Source organism: Panulirus ornatus, chromosome 6 (assembly GCF_036320965.1).
Source record: "Panulirus ornatus isolate Po-2019 chromosome 6, ASM3632096v1, whole genome shotgun sequence".
NCBI classification, from domain to species: domain Eukaryota; kingdom Metazoa; phylum Arthropoda; class Malacostraca; order Decapoda; family Palinuridae; genus Panulirus; species Panulirus ornatus.
The window spans coordinates 3621150-3637494 of record NC_092229.1 but is presented as its reverse complement, the minus strand read 5'-3'; the positions used below and the strand labels follow the sequence as shown (position 1 = coordinate 3637494).

General features: G+C 46.8%; 1 protein-coding gene across 1 annotated transcript in view; it reads right to left on the bottom strand.

Annotated features, from left to right (window-relative positions):
- LOC139749003 (heat shock cognate 71 kDa protein) overlaps positions 1-13213 on the bottom strand; it is a 36799-nt gene extending 23586 nt beyond the window's left edge. Inside the window, exon 1 of the mRNA XM_071662374.1 lies at positions 13058-13213. The gene's annotated coding sequence lies outside the window, so the exon portion shown is untranslated. The remainder of the gene's footprint in view (positions 1-13057) is intronic.
- Between the last annotated feature and the right edge of the window lie 3132 nt (positions 13214-16345).

Below are 16345 nucleotides of genomic sequence, written 5' to 3'. Positions count from 1 at the left end.
TGTATTCCACCACAGGACAATAAAGGACGTTATATTTTGTCACAGTACAATGACTAATGTATTCTATCATAGAACAGCAAACTTGTTGTATTCTACTGCAGAACAATACGACTGGTGTATTCTACCACAGAAAAATGAGGGCAATGATAAAGTGCAAGAAAAGAAACTCAAACACCATCTCAAAGTGAAGTTCCAAAGAGAAAATTCTGTGGGCTCAGACCCTCAGACATGGAGGTTCTGTTAATTTACGATTCTGGAGAGGAGTTTAACGGGAAGACGTGCCGAAGAACCAGCATAACGTGGGGTCTCCTTTTTATGACGTTGCCAGAATGAAATGGAAAAATAAAAACAAATTAGTTGGAATAAATATTACAGAAATGTAAGACTGAACTATCTTATAACCGTCAGTGCCAGACTAAAGCTAAGCGAATCTTAAAACAACTGCGCTCATGTAGATAGAGCTCTTGACACACACACACACACACACACACACACACACACACACAATACACACACGGTGCACGTGCACCAACGCACGCGTTGGGACAACTCTTTGTGTTGTGTCATTACTTCGATGTGAGATGAATGAGAGTTGGATGACGAGGAGGTCAGTGTGGCCGGGCCGGGCGTTCCCGTGACGAACAGGGGTAGGTATGACACGTTCCACCCACCTCCTTCCACCGTCTCCTCCCCGTCATAAGCTCCCTCCTTCCCCCACCCTATCATCAATCACATGTGGATCCCTTCCTTCCTATGTTCCCTTCTCATCTCCTTCCCTTCACATGTCAGTGCGATAACGTCCCTTCCCTCTTTTCTGGCCTTCAGTTACTCCGCACCTTCCCCGTCCTTTGTGACAGTGTGCATTGCTTCCGTCCTCTCCCATGCCACTATGTGCATGATCTCCGTATCTCCGTCTTCTCCCATGCTACTGTGTGCATGGCCGCCGTCCTCTACCATGCTACTGTGTGCATGGCTTCCATCCTTTCAATGCTACCGCTCTTCACACGTCTCCTGTACACCTCATTAGCTCCACCATCCCTTGCTGCGGGTCCCTCTTGCCATTCTACCCACTCGCTCTCCCTCGTCACTCGTTTATCTAGAGTCACGTGGTTTTTCAATGTAATCACACACTCCCCTTATATTCCATTAGTTCCCGGCCCATCTTCATGACGTTGTTTACACTCTTTCCCCTATTCATCTGGACCCCAATCATTCCCCATCTCCATCTCTCTCCCTCCGTGGCCAGCTCCCTCTAATCCTATCCCCTCTCCCACCCTCTCTCACTCCCAACCCACGAGTGTCAGTCGACTCTTTCTACCCGCCATAATGGCACCAGAGGGAGCGATTGGTCACCCATATTGATTGTGTCAATTAGATTATGTTCCGAAGCTCATTAAGAGCATCACAGAGGATAGGGCGGTGGTGCTGGGGTGGTGCAAGAGGCTGGGGGGTTGGGTGGATGAGGAGCGAGGGAGGAGGGAAAGTTAGAGCAAGAGGTTTGATTGTAGGGTAGACGTGCACCCCAGCTGACTCGGACCATCCATCACCACTACATCTCCCTCACACCGCCAAATTGACTTTGCGCGATGGTAATCTCATCGTCGCCCGCGACGTGTGAGACTACCAGGGGTTAACACTTCCCTTCGTCGGGGATTCCTCCATCGACATCCATCAAGCATTTAGGGACGCTATCATTGTCCTCCACCTGATGAACCTCGCCACCAGACCATCAAGCTGCCCATGTACTCCTGCGTACCCTCGATTGGAAACCAATTGCAAGACCCAGAGGTCTCCTGTAGAAGGTGTCAGAGAAGTTTCTGAATATTTATATCCTCTACAATAACCAGTGGTGGTAAAGAAAGAGTTTTGCACTGAATCGTTACCCGGCTTAAAAAGGTTATTTCAAGATCTATTTCTGCAGAGGAATTCCGACTTTTTGATACCCTTACTTCTCTCAAATGCATCTCGTAGATAGCATACGTTGACTTCGTCAACTTGACGATCATTATCCCGGTAGCAAGTAACGTAACACCCAGGGAAGAAGTCACAAAGTAAATGTACACATCATGTATCTCAGAAAAAAAGAATGTGAATTTAGGATTTGAAGAACATAAGTAAAAGTTATAAAAGTCAACCACAAAATACTCTCAAATAAAATAACGAAGTATTTTTACCATTTGCCTTACCATCATTGGCTCTATATTTAACATAAGAAAAATGGCTGATTATCTTCATCTTAAGTGAACTCACATAGTCACAGTTCTGTTGTCTGCAAGTAAATTTTGACACCTTGATATACGACAAGTGTTCAGCTTTTGTCATATCTGTTACAGATATGTGGAGTCCTGACACTTAATGCTATTCCTTCACCTCATCAGCACACCAACTATACCTACCAAACTTCGCTTCAGTCCACAACAGTACATTCCTCCCTTCCTGTCAAGTGACCTATCCTACACTACAAACATCTTTCTCCCGGACCCAATACATCTAAGCATCTCGTCTGTCTTGCGCAACACGTTCCCTAGTACCTCGTCTCACTCTCTAGCCCAGTGCACTCTCCTGATTAAGTAAAGTGGCAGTATACTTTAACTGGTGGTCTGGGTTTTTCGACCTTCACTACAGCTGTAGTCCAACTAATTTGCTTATCAACTACATTTTGGTTAGCTCTCGATATGCTTTTACGATCTGCAACCACGATGGTCTGGATGTATCTACCGTCTACACCCACAGTAGTTTGCTCGTCTCTAGTATCTACAACCAACTGCATCCCGTCTACAACTACAACTGTATTACCTGCTTTCAAAAACTAGCAAGACAACAATCCAGTTGGTAAAAGAGATGTAGGGAGAGTTTTGGCCAGCCTCGCTGATGAAAAGTCATGAAATATGATGGCTCCCCAGATGGCTGAGGCGTGCGCCTGTTCACAGATGGCTGAAACGTGGGGTTGTTCGTAGATGGCTGAGACGGGAGACTGTCCACAAATGGCAGAGGAGTCTACAGATGGTAGTTAAAGGATGTAAAGATAGGTTCTCATATTGGTAGAAAGCGTACGGGATTCCGTAGATGGCAGAGAGAGAGAGAGAGAGAGAGAGAGAGAGAGAGAGAGAGAGAGAGAGAGAGAGAGAGAGAGAGAGAGAGAGAGATTCTTTGGGGGTAATGAGCCTTATTTCAGGGTCATGACACGCACCATCCACCTCACCACGCCCACTCACTGCACCACACAGGAACGTCTACCCGCCAGGGGCGCCACGGCCAAAGAAGACGAGAAACTTTCCGAAGTTGTCGGAGTTAGTTCGTCCAGAAGACCTGATAACTGCCAGACATCATGAGTGAGGATGGCGATGAAATCGTGAGTTACCACTAGGTCTTTCCCAGGCCTCCGTAACTTGCGTGTCAGATACATTAGTTAGCAATGGAAGGGAACACAAAAGTTGAGGGGAATCGGTGAGGGAGGGAGGGAGGGAAAGAAGGAGTCGGAAGCGAAACTCAAGACCCGGAAGGCCCAACGACCAGAGACCGGGGGAGTCGCCCTTCTTCCTGACGCCCCGAGGGAGAGAAGACGGGTGTTCATACACTAATCCCTGACACCTTCCTGAGAAGGGGATACTGATACTCCCACGAGGAGATGTCACACTTCTCCCACGTTCTCCTAGGGGAGGGTTTCACTTCCCTCAGACACTCCCAGGGGAGAGATGTCACTTCTCCCATATGTCGAGAGGAATAGCTGAATCGTGTTTAACACCGCCCAACTTTTAAAGTACCTGCTCCCCTCGTCCTCAGCGTCTGGATGTCTCATTTAGTAACTTGACATCAAGCATCACACGAAGACGTCCCCAGCACCATCCACAACACCTCCCCAGTACCACCCACATGACGCCCCTAGAACCTCCCACAAGACTACCCCCAGCACCACCAACAAGGCTCCCCAGTGGGTCAGCACCACCACAGAACGCCCCCAGCACCATCCACGAGACACCCTCACCAGCACCAACCTCTGACATGCAACATCTGAGGCCACACCATGACGTTACGTTTCCTACACTTTAGCGTTGGTAAATCTGTCACCATCAGGGGCCTGCTCCTCCCCATCTCTCCAGCTCTCCTCCCTTACTCTCCCCAGCCCCGTCACGGCCCTGTTCGTAACCTTCCTTATTGCCACTCCCCCAGCCCCCTCACCACTCCTCCCCACTACCATTCCCCCAGCCATAACATCGCCCTCTCCTACACCTCCTTCAGTCCCACTCCACACTCCCGTCACAGCCTTCTTCCCGGCCTCCCATCACCGCCCTCTCTCCAGCTCCAGCACCACCCTCTCCACGCTCAATTCCGGTGTTGATGCCGTAATTCTCATCGGCCGGCCATTATCCCGGCCCCTCCTGAGTGCTTTCACACCAGCGGCCGCAAGACAGACCGTCTGGTGCTTCCGGAGGGCGTGTGGCCGCCACCCGTCTTGGTTTGTCTTGGGGGTGAGCATCGCGTAGCCCAAACACAGACTTATGGCAGTCGATTCAACACCGTAAATTTCCTTTTTTGGTCACCCTGTTCCCCTCCAAACACCAGGATTCTTCTCGTGTCGATGTTACAGCTGTCTAATCCCAAGAGGACGCGGGCGTAGGGGCGTAATTTCTTCTGTAAATGAATCAGAATGATGCGCGGTAGGTGGCAACCGCTGATCCCGGACCCGCGTTGCCGACTTCCGTTTCCCGCTTCGGTCCGTTTTCTTTTAGGCGCGCGTCATTGAGTCCCGGCGCGAGCAATCGATAAGCCGCCTTTGTGTGAAGTCATTTGGCGGGAAATATGGGAATCGCTGACCTCCCATCCCATCGTTTGGATGTCATTCCTTAATATTTGTTATACATATATGCGAGGTTCCTCCTAAACACCACTGAGAAAACGTAGTGTTGTTGTCCGACTTACACTGCTGTAGAAACTGACCATAGAGAGCCGTTGTTGGGTTTTATCTACAAGGGAGCGGGCGAGAAGGGGAGCGGTGGTGAGGGCTGCTGCTGGCCGACGCGTCACAGGAGGGTGAGGGGGAGAGGGCAATTGTGAGGAGACGAGATTTTGATATTCTGTTTATGAAGTGCGGCCCTTTGATAAACTCTACCAGAGCCTAATGTAAGGGAAAATCATTCTCTCTCTCTCTCTCTCTCTCTCTCTCTCTCTCTCTCTCTCTCTCTCTCTCTCTCTCTCTCTCTCCTCCTCCGTCCCACCTTACATGTTCCAGAGGTGTTGCCGTCACATGGAAGATGTTCCAGAGGTGGTGCCGACACAAGGAAGAGACTCCTGGCAAATGATGGAAGGTCACTGGCTTTCTCCCAGTTCCAGATGTGTTTGGTTAGTTCATTAATGCAAAAAGTCTTTGCCAGACGATCGTGTTTGAAGGACTTTGACTCTGTAAATCACACCCTAACCCCATGCACTCACTATCATCGACATTCCGTCTTATTTACTCCAGTGAATGTGTGTTAATAGGGCGTGTATAAATCGCTGGAAAGTTTGAAGGCAGTGTGAGAATGGATTTTTCAGAGTGACTTTACCGTCCATAGTGGGAGAGGCAATGGAAAACGGAGTGTGTCAGGTTGAAATGGAACGATTTACGTAATGAATTTAAAGAATCGAAGACTTGTGAAAACCTCAAACAAGCCATGTAGAAACCACCATAAACAGTCAAAGATGGGGTAGTGAGGAGGATGGAATAATGTAAGCTGTAAGGGTGGGGTGGATGATGGGGAAGCTGTAGACAAGCTGTGGGGGGTGCGTTGGTAAGGTAAGCTGTAGGGATGGGGTGGTAGAGAAGATAGTGTAAGCTGCGAGGGTAGAGTGGTGGGAATGATAGTGTAAGCCCTACGTCATGGCATTTTTTAGCTAAAACCGTGAGTTCTATTCTGTTATTCGTTCGTCTTGCGCAGCAGTTTTGGAGGGTAAAATTTCCCATCTTTAACAAAGGTTTTGTTAACACTTCCACAAGCTTTGCCTCTCATTTTGTTATTCTTTTCCCTTTCTGGAATAAGTTGAGTAAGGCACAGTTTTAACATCTGTGGTGCTCAAAGTCGCTTGTAACTTTTGACTCTGTTTAGTTATAGATGCAAGTTCTTTCAACCTAGAGTCAACGTGATTCTGTTGCAGCCTATTTTGACTAACCATTCTTCGTACTGTGCCTTCCTGTATGGATGAATGGTCACTCTGAGTCCTTTAGCGAGGACAAAGTGAAGTTTTCTCTCCCCAGATGAAGCATAAAATCCTCTAACTCGTCTTCAGCGAAGTACACAATATTCTAGAATAGATGGACCACATCTGCTGGGAAGTTCGAGAGGTAGGAAGACAATATCTTCGAAGTTTCAGACCCTCGAGGAGTATTAACTGTGGCGAGACCTGAATTGGGGTAAGTGTCTCGGTGCCGTTGGTCGTCGAAGAATGCCCGCCCTTCCTCTGTCACAAGAACACCACGTTCCATCGCTTCCAGATCCCGGCACGTCGGTCCTGGGTCTTCGTGCTGCTGATCCTTATGCAGTCTTCGTCTCAGCCATTTTCTCGCTGCGACTAGGTAGAGCACGACAATACGACTTTTAAAAACGACTTTGCCACCTTTGATGACGACCGTTCGACACTTGAGCGCAACGGTGCGACCTATTGATGTGATGGACGATAAGAGAGAAAACAATAAGACGAAACAAATATAACTGTGCAGGAAACCATTAGATAAGGCTCATGAATGTAACCTATGGTCAGTGAAATACCTGATAGACAATAGGTTGGTCAAGAAAGTACACAGATGTGTGGTTGAAGGTGTGAGGAAAGATGGATAGCTCAGGTGGTTGAGTTAATTGGGGATGAATGGACGTATTTCAAGCGAAGATGCAGAAGGAATAGATTTTTTCTTTTCATAGTATAGAGACTTTTAGTGGGTCGGTATGCATGAAGACACTGGTTCCTACTGAAAAAAAACCCAGCAACAACTAAGAAGCGCTTGTGGCAGTACGGAAGTCCATGTTCACTTTAATTCACATAGAACAAGTTGAGGGTGTGTGTGTGTGTGTGTGTGTGCGTGTGTGTGTGTGTGTGTTACAATGGTGATGATGACTGGAAGTCATGGTGGCTTTAGCGTTGAATCCATAAATTAAAAAGACAATCATTTGCATTCCGTCGGTTGAATAATGCAACACACAAAAATAATCAATTCAAATTAATGTATTTTGTAATGAACTTCACATCAGCTGTTGCTTCAGAAACCTTTCTATGACTGGAATGAAAAATAGGAATTTGCCTCGGATTGATTCCTGCTTGTAGTTCATTGTCTTCTGTGTTTAAATTCTATGCTCAACGTAATTTATTATTAAGAGTTTACATTCTTCCAGGCTTCATGTGGTTGGCGGGAAAAGAAGGAGGACCATTTTGTTTAATGTTTTTTGAAAATGTTGGATGAAAAATTACCGTGGGTGGATGAATGATGGCGGCCATGTTATTTCCTGCCTCATCCTGAAGGTGTGGTGGGCAGGGGTCAAGATGGTGTTCGGCTACTCCACTCGCAAAAGTTTCCCTAACGTGAATTCTTGGCAGTAACTATGCATAGAGGTTGAGGGAATTTAACCAAATAGTATTGTTCCATCGTCCCAGCAGTAAACCACTTATCCCCTCGTAAGAGAATTTGGGGCATGATCGAATTATTAGCGCTGGGTCCGATGGACTGTTGGCATTCCAATATGGCGTCGCGACGGGGTGCTCACCCCCTGGTGGTGAGCCGCGGAAACTCGGGTCGGTCGCTCTGTACGTGGCTCGGCGGGAGTCGCCCTCCCTCTGGTTGCCCACGGAGTACACAATGACCTTCTAATTGATTAACGCGATATTGTTACGGAATGGTCAAGTTATATCGCGAGGGGATAGATGTCAAGAAGGCCGGATAGCCATGTGGTGAGCAGTCTGATAACCTTATTAACGATTAACGGATAATTAGACCCGCCCGTAACTGCAGCAGCTGGGCACGTCTGGCAGAGGGGAATAAAAGCGCCCACAGGAAGTGTTGTACTTTACCAATTAATTAAGTTCAAAGGTTCAACGAAAGTATTGCGTCAGTCTCTGTTGACGAGTGAAAAAGGAATTTCCAATCTTTTCTTAAAGATCAGGAACAGTAATTATGCACTCAATGTCTCCGATCTTGCTACAATGATCTTAACTCGCCAGGACTCAACCCTTAGTTTAATTTCTTTTGGCGTTCCTCCTGGCAGGGAGGGAGGTAGCGCTGATCTGCCAGCCCCAGATGGCGGGACACACCCTCCTTCGTCAGGACTCTGAGGCATCCGTCCAATATAAGACGCAATTCCTAACGAACGATCAAGATCTAACCTTCCCCCAAGGCACCCTCCTCCATCCTCAGTCACAGTCCTTTCTCCCTCTCTCCCCGTGTCCTACCACAATACAAAAAAAGATCCTTCAGAAACTCAGCACATCTTCCCTGAACTGGTACCCAAATGCCATACCTTTCTGACCCAATCTAAGTCAGCCATTATCCTCAGACCGCTGTACAAATCACACGTCCCATATCTCTAATTTCTCCTAATTCCAGCCGAGAGCGTAACGCTCCTTTACCTCGACGCGAAGTGACTAGCGAAATACGAAGTCGCGATGAGAGAGAGAACGTATCTTTAAGGCAACGGGGTTGTTTGGAGATCCGTAGATAAAGTGACTCGCTTGTGCTAGGCTCTTGTACGCCCTCTTCCTGTATCTCTCAATCATGTACACCAGCTCGCCGGCACCAGCGTCGCCGAAGGGCAGTGAGGAATGTGGGATACGGGAACCAAGAGCGCGTAGGTGACCCGCTACCCTGGAGATGGCAATACCTCTCTGCATGTGGTTCCATTATTGGGTGTTGTGGTACGTGGCAACCAGGGGTTATTGGCTCACTCACCACCTACCTAACTAACCCTCTCACCCACTCTCCCTATCTAACCCTCTCACCCACTCTCCCTATTCTCCCTCCCTCCCTCCCTATTCTGTCATCCTAGTTCCTCTACCTGCTATCGCTTCATACCTGTAGGTGAACCGTGCATCTATCCAGTTTTGGATTCCTGTATTCCACATCAGGATTTTTGCAATCGTGGTCACCTTAATTGGCCCTATTTCACCCTTTGTTTACAAGTCATCCCATAACTGAGTTCTGCCTTGCGTAGCTTCATCACAGTACTTCTACATATTGTTACTCTACCGCGTTATCCATGGGAGACCAGATTGGAGATGGAAGGATAGAGTGAAAAAGTGCAGGAGGTTGAAAAGCATACACGGAATAGAATGAATTTGAGCGATTTGGTATACAGGGTGCGACAAGCTGTGAATGGACTAAACCAGGGCATGTAAAGCGTCCGGGTCAAACCATAGAAAAGTTTGTAGGGCCTGGTTGTGGGTAGAGAGCTGTGGTTTCGGCGCATCATTACACATGACAGCTTGGGAATGGATGCGAGTGAATGAGGCCTTTCTTCGTCTGTTCCTGGCGCTACCTCGCTTACGCAGGAAACAAGTGCGAAAAATACACGTGTATGTGATTATCTGCATACACTCGCTCCTGGTCAAGTACAGATAACTGATTTTGATGGGGGGCTGAGCTTACCCCACACAGAACCTATGCAGCATAAAATCAAGGACTACAGTTGGGAATGAAGGAAGAAAGAATTTCACATAAACATCCATATTGTCAGCAAGATGGTGCAGCGAGGTATGAAAAGGAGAGCTGAGAAACTTGACAAAGAATACCGTGGACAGGACAGGAGAAAATGCAAAACTTTAAGATGAATTCTAATAACTCAGGCTGAGGACTGTGGGGGGAGGAGAAAATGACGATGGGGTAAAGAAGAGCGAAGTGTTTCTACAGTGGATGACTCTATAGCACTGAAGACAATCAATGTGGGGTGGGATGGAGGTCTTGGACTACACTGAAACTGATACGAAAAGTCATTGGAAGAGTAACAGAGACTACGTCCCATGTAAGGTCCTAATGAAGACGCTTCATATGTACATAAATGCTCAGGTACCCTGTACAGGCCGCTTGAAATGCTCAGCATGTCGCCGGAGGAGTATGTAGTACTAAGGGCGTGAAAGAGGACAAATATCGTGTCTTTCTCTGAGAAAGGAGATAGAGAAATTGTGCTGAACTACAAGACCGGTCTCGCAGACGAGTGTGCTGTTTAAAACATTGGAATATATAAACAGGGAGGAAACTGGTGACTACTTGTGAATAAGACGCTCCAAGGGAGATAATGTTAATTCATGGAAAGGAAACCATCCAAAAAAAAAACCTTTTAGACTTTCATGAGTGTTAGCTCCGTCTGTGACGTAAGAGAAGGGTATGTGGGCCGGGCGTTACTGAATTACCAGAAATGGGACGACAGAGCAGCCAGAGGCCATGACGAGGATCGAGGCAAGAAATGCACCAGAAAGGCTGGGAAGACGTACTTTCATCGTGTTAGGATTGTAGGTGAATGGAATGAGGTCGCTTATTAAACTGTAAACGCCGACAGTGTATAAAGACCCTTAAATGTTGTTTGACAATAAAGTTCAAAAAAAGATGGAGACCTACGAGAGCAGAACACACACACACACACACACACACACACACACACACACACACACACACACACACACACACTTTCCTACTCCTCAAGGGTTGTTATATGAGCAAATATCATTCTCAGAGCAAGGTTAACATTTATAATTAATTTCTAGTCGTTTATTAAAGCAAAACAAACTGTAAGACGATATCACATGGACTATGGCTTGTAGTGATGATTTGTGTGGGGTTTCAGGTGGCAAGGAATAAGGTTAACCTGGTGGGTTCCAGGTGGGCTGGGATAAGGCCACGTTAATCTGGTGGGTTTAACTTGGGTGGTGATGGAGTCCAGGTGGGCTAGGGAAGGGTCACATCAACCTAGTGGGCTCCAGGTGGGTTGGGTTGGGAACACATTCACCTCATGGGTTCCAAGTGGGTCGGAATGGGACTAGGTCATCCTGGTGGGATCGAGGTGGGTGGGATGGGGTCATATCAAGCCTGGTGGGTCATATTTGGGTTGGAAATGGGGGTCACGTCAACTGGTGGGTTCCAGGTGTACCGGGATGGGGCCTTGTCAGCCTGGTGGGTGGGAATAGGTTCACGTTATCCTGGTGGGCTCCAGGTGGGTAGAGGTGGGGGACGAGAGAGAGAGAGAGAGAGAGAGAGAGAGAGAGAGAGAGAGAGAGAGAGAGAGAGAGAGAGAGAGAGAGAGAGAGGCAGACCTGTCTCTGACAGCCGTGCGAGGGGAACCTTTTGTCTAACCTTTCACCTGACTGGGCCAGCCTAACATTTTCCTCCCTTGTAAAGACGTGACCGCTCGGAACTGCACATTTTCTACTTGATATTTATTTGATGCACCTGAAAATTGCAGTCCAATTGTTTGTGACAGGTTGTCAATAAGGAGCGAGAGGCTATTACGCAGACAACTGCTGCTCGGAAAATGATTCGCGGGGGCCTCGCTTGCTTTATATTCCCCGGCTACGGTACCTTTGTGGTCAAGTGGCCCAGAACACAGGAGGCGGTGTATGAATACAGACAATGTCCCAGGCGTGCACATGCACCACTGTGGTTCTTTCTCTCTCTCTCTCTCTCTCTCTCTCTCTCTCTCTCTCTCTCTCTCTCTCTCTCTCTCTCTCTCTCTTTCTCAGCGGCCGACATGGCATGGGAAAACATGCCACCATATCAGGTGTAAGACACACAGTGAGACTAAGAAAAAAAAAGTAGGAATTAACCATAGCTCCGCAGGAGTCTGTAGACCCGACTCTTACAGACACAGAGTTTGTAGGGAGAAAGATAATAGGAGGAAGAGAACTTCATGACTTAACTGTCCAAAGGAAGAGGGAGATAACATAATGGTCTATCCTCGAGTGATCGGCCTCCACAGAGAAATGTAGGAAACAGCAGCAAGAGGCCCTGCTTCGGGTGCAAGCCCTGGAGGAGGGAGCACATGAAGGTAAGTTAGGAGAACAGATGGCTACAATGATACCTGTAGAACAGAGAGAAAGTAGCAACATTTGTAACCTTTAGAAAGGGGTGGTTCAAGTGCTCATTACTTTGCCTTAAACGGTGGCGGTAATTTCAGAAATGTGAAATATTTGTTTGGAAATTTTGAGTGAACTATGTAAATACAGGTCTGGATATGTCAGGGGGATAACTAAGATGTTGTTAAGAGACAGATCATGGAACGGTCGAACCTGCACGCTTTCATACGTCAAGGCTTGCCTGATCATCCTAAACTTAGAGGATCTACACCGTCCACAGACACAGCATCGTGAGCTATGGTAAAGACTACAGAATAGCGAGACGTCAGACTGTGGAGGGACGCTTGCATTTTTTGGCAACTCTCTAACCCCTGTGACGCTGTCATCATCAGGTCGTCCAGCACGTGCAAATGTTTTCACTTTCACTACTTCCTGAAGAGTAAATGACCCTTGATTGACCATGCTATTAAAGATGGCATAATTGTCGTGCGTTTGGCAAACATAGGCATTAGTGACACTCGTCTTGAAAGTGAAATTTACTCAGCAGATTATGCCATGTTATCAAATGCCTTCTCTTTTGGAAATGTTTCTTCATGTGTCTCTGGAAATGAGGCGTGTGCTTTTATTTCTGATAAAACCATTTTCAGGTCATCTTTTTTATATACTAGAAGAGATGACACGGTCAACAGAATATATATATATATATATATATATATATATATATATATATATATATATATATATATATATATATATATATATATACTTTAGCCTTAGCCAAGTGCCCATTTATCGACCAACCCCTGGGGTAAGATGAACACCTGGGTTAACTTTGGGCAGATTGCTGCGACTAGGAATCGAACTTATGTAGGCTTGACCCCGGGAAGCCCATGAATACATCACGGTCAGGGAAGTGCCTAGGCAAGCGAACAGTACTGATCATATTTTTGATTTGGTTCCAATAATACTAAGTCCACATAGATACCTGCTTATCGCCTGCCGCACGCCTCCTCTTGGGTGATTGTCGATGACTTACCTGGAGAGATGTTGAGACAACAGTGAGTCCAGGGTTAGCCCCAGGTGTGAAGTATCATCCATGAATCCAACGGCTCGTTCTGTCCCGTGATTGATATGCAGATTGGTCTTATCACCGTGCGTAAGAGACGACAGCCTTGGCCGGTCCTAATGCAACCTGCGGACAAGAACAACAATGTATTTAGAAGCAGTGACCTCACGTATGAACTGTGGTCAGTAAAGCACATAAGCTTTGTCAGCATTTTCAGTAATCACTTCTTAAAATTACCCTTTTTCCAGCCCCTGCACTTTCTTCCTTATCTGCTGCTTTCTGTTGTAGATTTAATCACTCGCATTCCTTTCCCGTAAATAATTCCTATACATCTCTCTTTTCACTTTCACCACCGTCTTAGCCTCCTGTACTTAAATCCAACACCTCCCGATCATATCTGCCCTTTTGAAAAACACAATTTTTCATGAACTAAAAGGAGAGACCCTAATGCTGTACTTAATTATAATATTTTGATGTATGAAAGTGTTACTCAAGATAATGAGACGGTTAAGTTAGTTCCCCAGGGCCAAGAGTGAGCAGGATGAAAGAGTATTGTTTCAGTACAAGTTACTGAAGAAACAGCTCTTCATAAGACTTATGGATTACTCAAAGCCATGTAGAAAATCAGAAGGAAAATACGAGAATGTACGGGAGGTAAAACAGATCCCCAATCTTATGTCAGTGAATGGAGTCAGCAGGCATGTGTTGGACAGAGGTGGCGCCGTGGGCGTAGAGTAGGGAGGGATGCCGCGGGCGTAAGGTGGATACCGTGGGCGTGGATTGGGCACCGTGGGCGTGGGGTGAGGAAGAGAGGTGGCGAGCGGGCGTGGGGTAAGGCGTTATCAGTCAGACCAGCATAAGCGCGAGACATGGGGGCGGAATCAATAGGTGTGGGTGATACTGATGGATCACCACAAGTGGCTATGATTGTCGCCTGCTGCTGGTATGTGCACACTTGCATCTCCATCCACCCCTCACCCATGTGTGCTCGCCAGCACCACACCTCCTCCTCCCGTGTGCACGTGTGCACGTCTGGGCCGTGCCTTGCACCCAGTTGAATGCTCTAGGTAACCTGTGAAGCTGCGAAACGGTTTGGTGATCAGGATCACATACTCATATACCTCAGGCAGTCCATCTGTATATAATCAATCAGTCATGTAACTCCTTTTATGGGGCTCACGCAGCCCTGTGAAAGTGATCGTGTTTCCCTCTTGCTCACATAGTCCGTTCCTGAACGTCAGATGCCATGACTTGGTAGCTTACATCTTTCTCGATTGGGAAAAGGAAACAACGACTCGCTTTCGACATATCATTTTGGTTAGTCTGAAATCTAGCACATGTCATTGATTTGCTGCATTCTTACGCTTTATATCACTGTAGCGTATGAATGCGAGGTTCGACTGAAGCTCCTTATAATATATGTAGGAAAGAAAAAAGTATTGGATTCATTGCACCGTAAGACACTTCACAAACTCCCTTGGATTCCCAAGATCCTCACAGTCATTATCCACCAGCGCTGAGGACACTGCCAGTGTCTTCAAGGTCTGTAGGGAACACAATAGATTCCTCAACTGTTTGGGGGTGTAGGCAGGACTGTATCCTTGATCCATCACCTCTCTTTGCGTACCTGGTTCAGCAAGTGGTCTTTGTCTCTCGTCCTTTCAATGTCGGTGGAATTTACAGCCTGAACATTCCCGAACCGTTTTGTTTATCCTTCAACTTTGCTTCATTTAGAGCCAGAACATCCAAGGGTCTCTGATCACACACAACGCCTCGTTATCTCTCTCCCATGTTGTGATCCTGACAACCACTGCTACCCATATTCACCCTGAGCATTGGACGACAACTCCTCATTTGACTCCTTCTGTTCCCGTTATTGGAAGGTGACAGCAATAGAAGAGAAAGGTTTCCTGCCCTTATTCCCTCCGCCCTTATTCATCGCCTGATACAAAAGGCAAGAGGATCTGTGGTTAGTTTTCACGCGATCATATACTCAGGGATGAAGGGAATTCACGATTTAGAGAATTTAGAGAATTGTATCAGTTTTATGTTGTCTAGTATCATGGTAGTTGTGGCGAGTGTGTTAGCGGACTTCGTTCAGTCATGTGATAAATCATGTAACATGTTAACTATTTACAGTAGGCAAAATTAGGATACTTTTCAAGTGTCTGAAGTAGTTTATATATATATATATATATATATATATATATATATATATATATATATATATATATATATATATATATATATATATATAAACACCAAGGAACGCGTACTCTCATAGAACACATAATGCCCTCCAACAACAAGGATTCGAACCCCGTTGTTCATGGACGTCAGACGAAGACTATTCGATTACTAGTAATCCAATAGTCGTTCCCCTATTCTGGACAGCATAGCCTAGTAATTAATGCACCCACCTACCACACTAATGGTACACGGTTCGAATCCTTGCTGTTGGAGGGCATCAAGTAATCATACATACAAATGCCAGTATTTGGGATACGTGTTCACCTGGTCATATACCACCCTAGTATAGTACATCGCTGGTTACTGTGTGCTGTGTAGCCCAACACACACACCAACCATAAGTCGGGGAACAAATTCGAGGCACATTAATAGATCCTGGCTGTTCCTGTCGCTGGGAGTTCCTCATGTGGGCTAATCCCCCGCTCTGTCACCAGCACAACCACCCCTTGATGACACCCCACCTCCCTCCCTCCCCTGTCACTCCCGTAGCCATCCACCTCCCCTTCATTTAGCCCCATCACCTTCCTCCCTCCCTCAACCCTCTAGGGCACGTGGTCAGCCGCCCCCAACAATACCGGGAGCACAACAGAAAACGGGGTATGAATGGAACAGGAAACGGAAGCCGATGAAAAGGTGCTGGAGGATTTGTTGAAGCTGCTTCCAGCGGGTATACAGACCCCCACCTGACTGTGGCCTTCACTTCTCTTCTTAAGGTTGACATTTATTATGAGGTGGAGAGAAGAAGCACAAATACAGCCAATTACTCACATTTTCCGTTTCTTGGTCGGACAAACTGTAACTGTCCCTTGGGGACTGGAACTGTCCATTAGAGACTGGAACTGTCCCATGAAGACTGGAACTGTCCATAAGAGACTGGAACCATCCCTTGGAGACTGGAACCATCCCTTGGAGACTGGAACCATCCCTTAGAGACTGGAACTGTCCCTTGGAGACTGGAACCATCCCTTGGAGACTGGAACCATCCCTTAGAGACTAGAACCATCCCTT